Here is a 6,010-nt window from a genome sequence, read left to right as displayed (position 1 = left end):
AACTTCGGATACATGCAGGCGCGTCCCGCGCTGTGAGATTACATTTGTTAGGCGGCGAAACGTGGTCGCCCGATAAAGATAAGTACACGTGTCAATACCCCCCCCCCCCCCCTCTTAAAAAGCATCGTCCCGATGCTACAAATATAAGAGAGCGAAACACAAGAGGACACTTATTAAACGTAAGTAACAAAACAACGAAAAGAAACAAAGTCCGCAGGTCAGTTACGCGAAGTCCCAAAGTTCATTAACGCTGGTAGTACGGCTTGAGTCGCACAACGTGGACTATTTCAGGTCGTGAGCAGCGCCGCTGTGATAGCGAAATGCCATCTCGTACGACCTCATAGTCCAGTGCCCCAATACGTAGGATGACCTTGTGCGGTCCGAAATAGCGACGCAAAAGCTTCTCGCTCAGTCCTCATCGGCGTATAGGGGTCCAAACCGAAACACGGTCACCGGGCTGGTACTCGACGAAGCGTCCTCGGAGGTTGTAGTGTCGGCTGCCGGTACGCTGCGGGTTCTTGATCCGTAGGCGGGTGAGTTGTCGGGCTTCTTCGGCGCGCTGGAGAAAGGTCGCGACGTCAAGATTCTCTTTGTCGGTGACGTGCGGCAGCATGGCGTCGAGCGTCGTCGTCGGGTTCCTGCCGTAAACCAGCTTAAACGGCGTGATCTGTGTTGTTTCTTGCACCGCCGTGTTGTAGGCAAAGGTTACGCACGGCTAGACCGCGTCCCACGTCTTGTGCTTGACGTCGACGTACATTGCTAGTATGTCGGCGAGTCTTGTTCAGGCGCTCCGTGAGACCATTCGTCTGCGGGTGATAGGCAGTTGTCCTCCTGTGGCTTGTATGGCTGTACTGCAGAATGGCTTGGGTGAGCTCTGCTGTAAACGCTGTTCCTCTGTCGGTGATGAGGATTTCTGGGGCACCATGTCGCAGCAGAATGTTCTCGACGAAAAATTTCGCCACTTCAGCTGCGCTGCCTTTCGGTAGAGCTTTAGTTTCAGCGAAGCGGGTGAGATATTCCGTCGCCACGACGATCCACTTATTTCCAGATGTTGATGCCCGAAACGGTCCCAAAAAATCCATCCTCTGCTGAAATGGTCGGCAAGAAGGTTTGATCGGCTGTAGTAGTCCTGCTAGCTTTGCGTCGCTGAGAGTCTCGGCATGTCTTGACGTAACGAGCGACGTCGGCCGTGAGACGCGGCCAGTAATACCTTCCCTGTATGCTCGACAGCGTTCGGGAGAATCTTAGGTGCCCAGCGGCTGGATCGTCATGTAGGGCGTACATTATTTCTGGACGCAGCGCTGACGAAACAACAAGAAGGTAGCTAGCGCGGACTGGTGAGAAGTTCTTCTGTACGAGCAGGTTGTTTTGTAATGTGAACGAAGACAATCCGCGCTTAAATGCCCTAGGTACTACGTCGGTGTTCCCTTCCAAATACTCGACGAGGCCTTTTAGCTCAGGGTCTGCTCGTTGTTGTTTAGTGAAGTCTTCTGCGCTTATTATTCCGAGGATGGCGTCGTCATCCTCGTCGTCTTCCGGCAGGGGATCGATGGGGGCGCGTGACAGGCAGTCGGCGTCTGAGTGTTTTCGTCCGGACTTGTAGATTACCGTGACGCCATATTCTTGCAGCCTGAGGCTCCACCTCGTCAGCCGTCCTGAAGTGTCTAATTTAGCTAGCCAACACACCGCGTGATGGCCGCCGACGACTTTGAATGGCCTGCCGTATAGGTAAGGGCGGAATTTTGCTGTAGCCCAAACGATGGCGAGGCATTCCTTTTCAGTCGTAGAATAATTGCCTTCCGCTTTTGAAAGCGACCGGCCAAACTAAGATATCACCCGTTCATGTCCGTCTTTCTTCTGGACTAGGAGGGCACCGAGGCCTAGGGCCAAACAATAAAACCTTCCTTACCTCAGTAAGTAAACCTTCATTGCGGTGAGGCTGCCTTATGTCACTTTGAAAGCTTCCTTATTGAGGGGCCCTCAGTGAAGGCTTCCTTGGTGCTTCCTCAGCGTAAGGCAGCTCCGAGCGCCTTACCTCAGTAAGGCAGCCTTCATTCTGGTGAGGCCACCTTATGCCACTCTGAAAGCTTCCTTACTGAGGAGCCCTCAGTGAAGGTTTCCTTGGTGCTTCCTCCGCGTAAGGTATGGCCGAAGCTACCTTCGTGCCTCCTTACGCCGCTCCTGACCCTGAAGGAGCGCTTCGCCTCACTGCTTATCCACGTGACGTTTGCTTGCGCACGCGCGCTGTCGCTGACCTGCGGAAAAGCGCGAGCACCATGTGAGCGCGGGACGCGCGGGCTGTCTTGGCAGGAATGTTTATATCAGAGAGAGAGTGTGTGTGTGTGATTGTAAAGAGGAAGAGGCGCTCCTATCAGCCGCACGTTCGCGATGAGTGGCGTTCCTAGGCGTTGCTAGGCGTTGCATGACGCCGGCGTGCCAGCGTTGCTGGTGACCATCAGGTTTTGCGCTATAATGTAGAACTTTTTTACGTTTAGTAAACAATACTAGAAGAAAGAGCGTATACGTCTCTATATTAGCACTTCAATTTAAAAATTATGCGACGACACAACATCTTTTTATTAAATAGTGGTGTTCGCGTAGAGCTTTTAAGAGATCCTCTCGGACCCAGGCATGCGGCAACCGTTCCTTACGTGAGTACGAGCCAAGGGAGCTTTCAGACTACGCTTGCTCCCTCCATCAGTCGTTCGCTGTAAGGCCCGTTTATAGTCCGACGTTATCTGCGCGCGGGTGAGCGTCGTTCGCGGTCAGTCACGCTACGTCGGGTGCGCTGTGTCAGCCGAGATGCCATCCCCTCTATACTTCAACGCGCGCGCTGTAGGCTGCTATCTTCGGAGCATGCGTAGAACGTTCGCCAAGTCGCGCGCCGTCCGCAAAAGCCGTCTGCGGAGTTGTGTTGGCGCCTTTTTCTTCTCGCGCAATGCATTGTGGTGCGAGAGTTCCGCCAACTCCGACGCGCGAATGGCTCAGGAGCCATGTCGCCGCCGGGCCCGTCGGGGCGCGTGTGAAGCCGCCGGTTACGTTGGCTGCGCCGGTGCGCCCGACTATGGAGGGGTCGTTTTCGCCGACGTGACCTAGCGTGCGCGTGCGTTACGTCGGACTATAAATAGCCCCTGAAAGAAGCCTCACGTAAGGTTAGGAAGCTGTCGCTGCCTTCATGCGTCCTTACGCTGCTCCTGGCCCTGAACGAGCGCTTCACCTCTGTGCTTGACCACGTGACGTATGCTTGCGCGTGCGCGCTATCGCCCGCCTGCGGAGTACCGCGAGTGTGGTGGCAAGCGTGTTCGTCAGCGCCTTGAGCTGATTCAACGCAGTTAAAGAAGAAATGGCGTCGTGGCGAGATGACAGTGCGGCTGACTTTGTGGAATTTGTGAAGCGTGGCTGTGAGTTTGTGTTCGGAGAAGTGTACCGGTATTCACCCGCAGTGAGGTCACTTCGCGCCGCGGTAAACCCCATAAGTGTACAGTGAAGAAGAGTTTGCCGTCAGGTTCCGCTTCACCAAGGCGTCCGTGTTGGCCATCATGTCCGATTTGCAATTGAAAGACAACACAGACCAAAGGGGAGCGCCGTTTCCACCGCTGCTGAAGCTTCTCCTAACGCTTCGCTTTTACGGCACTGCTGCCATTCAGACCGTTGTGGGCGACCTGGTGCATGTTTCCCAGCAGTATGTGTCCCGTTGTGTGTGGGAAATTACGCAAGCCATATGCGTACGCCTGTTTCCGAAATATGTGCGGCTCCCCACGGCAGCTGAAGCGCAGGGTGTGATGGCCCGATTCTACGAATTTGGCCGGTTCCCCGGTGTCACCGGGTGTATTGACTGTACGCACATCCCCATCGTCAGTCCTGGGGGTGAGAATGCCGAGGTGTTCCGCAACCGCAAAGGATTCTTCTCGATTAACGTGCAGGTAAGCTTACGTATTGGTTTGTATTCTCCGATTACTGCTTTCTCGTGTGAATTTACTGTCGCATTAGTAGCTGCTAGCTATGTCATGTATGCACACCTTTGCATCTTCAGTACAGCGAAGTGCAGTCGTCCGCAGGATTGCCTAACTCGTGCGCCGACCCCTCGCACAATGAAGGCGACAATTCCTAAGACAGTATCTTGTATAGGCACTGTTTGCGCTTGAGTAAAGACGCGTAGCCATACAGATTTTCCTGTCATTAACGCCGTACATTTAATTGAGCGCGTTGCGAAGATGTCACCTTATTTGGCGTGCAGTACACCTAAGTGCTTTGAAAAAATGTGCCGTTGCGTTTCATATAGAACGATGGCTGTATATTTGTGGCACATATAGCGGCGTACTGTGAAGCGTCACTTTGTGGTGCTAATTGCTATCACTAGTGAAACATGGCGTCTCACAAAATTCGCTGCATTTGCGATCACCATTTTTGTATTTACTGAATATTTTGGAGTGGAATAATTCACATTGAAGATGTTAGTGCGCTAAGCAGTGATCCCCCACCTGTACGTAGGTTATGCATCAGAAAGTGCCGCCAAATATGGTGCACTGATGTGAAATATAGGCAGAATACATATGATGTATCATGTTGGTTGATCAGAAAGGATGCATGCAAGTTACGCATGTTCACGCATGGTTGTTCTTGTCAGACGTGACCATTTTAAATATATGCACACTTATTTGTTGACAGGCTATTACTGGTCCAGAGCTGCAATTTTTCGACCTTGTAGCAAGTTGGCCTGGATCCGTGCATGACAGCAGAATTTTCGCCAACAGCAGAGTCATGGCGCTGTATGAGCAAAAAAGAGCTGTGCCTGGCGTTCTCCTTGGTGACTAGGGATACGCTTGTCTACCGTTCCTCATGACACCGCTGAGGGATCCGTGCACTGATCCCGAAAACAGGTAATGGCACATGCAACTTGGTATGACCAGTCATTATACATGCACTCTTTATGTTTAGTGCTATTGAACTTTGCTTAAATCTTGAGTGTTATGTAAAGAAACAGAGAATGCAAACGTACTATTTCATTTGCAAATGACAGAGATACTTGTACATTGAACACATAACGTACAGAAGCAGAGCACGCAAACAAATGGGAAGATAAACCTCTGAAATTTTGTGGCTCCTTATGTACAATCCCCCACATGCCTTACTCCAGTCTCTGAGCAGTATTACTGCCCACATTGCCACACTGGCCATTTACTGTTTGGTTCGTTATCTCGAAGGGCGCATAGGCTTCACAGTGTCTGAATGGTAATCCCATGGGGAGCTAGCGAGTACAGTTGAAAGATTTAAAAAATGTATATTACTACTTGCCTGCTAAACAAAATAACTAAATTGTTCGCATTCACTGTGACGCAGTGAAGTATGGCTGTAACTGGGCCTGTTCAAAATTCCATCTAAATGTATTGCTTGTTGCTTATGAATTTCTTTTACATATTATTTTTTTCTCCTGCAGGTACAACTCCGGTCATATAAGAACGCGAAACAGCGTGGAACGTGCATTTGGCGTATGGAAGAGGCGCTTCGCTTGCCTGAGGGTAAAGCTGCTGACAAAGACTGACCAGCCTGCAGCCATTATTACAGCTTGTGCAGCATGCACAACCTTGCCTGTATGTTGCGAGACCCTTGTCCACGTCCTGATGAGGAACACCTCGATGTGAGTCTGCCTGACAGTACTACCCAAGGCGATCCAGGCACGCTTCTGTGCACACAAGTACGCAGCTGTTACATCCGTCGGTGCTTTTCCTCTGGGCACAGGAACGGTGAAGTGGACTTCATTTAAACATGCAGCTACACAGTGTCTATTGTGAGCAGTGTAAGGTACTTGGAAAAGCTATGTTCGAGTTACCATTGAAAGTGTTTGCTAGCTACTGGACAAATATGTTCAAGTCACCCGCAATGTACCAGATGAAGCTGGCTGACCTTGCACTGAGTAAAACGCTGTGTGCAGTGAGCAAAACATTGCTATTTGTAAACATGACATGTTGTAGTTTAAAAAACGACATTTCAGACCTACTCTTTCTTCTGA

General features: G+C 51.0%; 1 pseudogene; it reads left to right on the top strand.

Moving 5' to 3' along the window:
* The first annotated feature begins 3,782 nt into the window (after positions 1-3,782).
* On the top strand, positions 3,783-5,773 carry LOC129387372 (putative nuclease HARBI1; annotated as a pseudogene).
* The last annotated feature ends 237 nt before the right edge of the window (positions 5,774-6,010 follow it).

The sequence above is a fragment of the Dermacentor andersoni genome, chromosome 2 (genome assembly GCF_023375885.2).
Source record: "Dermacentor andersoni chromosome 2, qqDerAnde1_hic_scaffold, whole genome shotgun sequence".
NCBI lineage: Eukaryota > Metazoa > Arthropoda > Arachnida > Ixodida > Ixodidae > Dermacentor > Dermacentor andersoni.
This window is presented reverse-complemented; position numbering and strand designations above follow the sequence as displayed.